This window comes from Panicum virgatum, chromosome 2N (genome assembly GCF_016808335.1).
Source record: "Panicum virgatum strain AP13 chromosome 2N, P.virgatum_v5, whole genome shotgun sequence".
Lineage (NCBI taxonomy): Eukaryota > Viridiplantae > Streptophyta > Magnoliopsida > Poales > Poaceae > Panicum > Panicum virgatum.
Genome location: NC_053146.1, coordinates 49565838 through 49567513, shown reverse-complemented (window position 1 = coordinate 49567513; position 1676 = coordinate 49565838).

Here is a 1676-nt window from a genome sequence, read left to right as displayed (position 1 = left end):
AGTCAAGGAAAAGGGAATCCTCTGCTAGCTGCTCTTGATGAGACATCTTTCTCTTTGTACTGGAGAACAACCTCTGGTTCCTCCTAGTTGTGGCTTCATCTTCAGTCGCACGAACTTGACGACAAGGAACGCTATAGAATTGGCAACACGGCCAAGCTTTCGTACCATTTTTCGGTTGCTATGTTGTTTGCGAAGACTGATCTTGTACCATTATCGGCTGCTCCATGGAAACTGTTGCATGAACACCATCACCCATTGCACTGTCTCCAAGGCCTTTTTGTTCTGCCGACATCTGAGCTGGGATAAAAGGAAGCATAGATTGGTAAGGTCAAAGAAGAGAGAAAACCCCACTATGTAAGGTTCTATCTTATTTAGACAACACTGCCCATGCATCACTGCTGCTAACTCCAGATGGGTGTTGCATAAATCCGAAAAAGGGAACTATAGCATAACTCTTCTACCTCGTCTGAGAGATTCTCAAATTCTCCTGTACTATCTATAGGCCGGGGTGTCACACTTACACATCTTGATCAAGGTTTATGACTTGTTTATCCTTTGGATCCGGTTTTTGACTTAGCAAAATATGAGAAGCAAGTTTGCTTTTATACCTCCATACCTACAGCTCCACCAAAAAGAAGCCATAGGAGTAGGATTGAAAAGAAAGGCAGATTATCAAAGCCTTGGTGAGGTTGAAAACACCATTGAGGGATTTGAGAATACCATTTGAGGAGAAGTTCAAGCTATGTTTTCATTTGAAAAAAAATCATAAAAACTCCAAGTATGCTTCATAGTTGGGTAGTGATGCCTCGGTGTCTAAACCATTCCACTTCTCAACCGCTCGAGGAGACATGGTAGACACTTCAAAAATCCACAGGTACGAGGAATGACATGGTATAACTTTTATGCTAGCATCACATCTTTTGAAGTCATGCTTCATTGTTACATATGACTTTGCTCGAGGACGAGCAAAGATTAAGTGTGGGGGAACTTGTTGACGGTCCTTAAGTGCAAAATTTATGCCGTCAACTCCTGCATAAAGACATGAAGAATGAACATCAACAATAGTGGTAGGAGTTATTACTAACGAATTCCACGAGTTTTGGTGATTCTTGGTTTGCAGGCACACAAGTCGGGAATAACATGAAAACACGCAGAAGACACAACAGAAATATACAAAACATTGCAGCCTGCGTTACACATCCAAAAGAGGCCCATTTGACATAGAAAACTGACGTACAAAGCCCCGCCACCGACATACACAGGTTGGGGGCCCACCTGGCAGTGTCCAGGATGAAAGGCGGCACGAGAGGCGCCACTCATGGGCCGGCCGAACCACAGGGTCGTCCGGCCCCATGTCAATGCCGTTCGGCCTCATCTTTGGCGGGTAGATTGTCCTTATCCTCCTAAAGGCGGTGCCTAGTGTTTCCATATTTAATTCTGGCGGGAACCGACCTTCTTGGGCTATAAAAGGGGGCCTCCCTCACCCCTGACAACACACACCACCAAGGAGCAACACCACCATTCCAAGATGTAGTAGAGTAATACTTGTTGGAGTTGGGAGTTAGGGAGAGTATTGCAAGGTTTCAGAAGAGTCCTCGGAGGTCTGGCATCTCGGCCCCTTTGTAAGACTCAAGTGCTTTATCTTATTCTTCTCTATTTAGTGAAATGTCTTCATG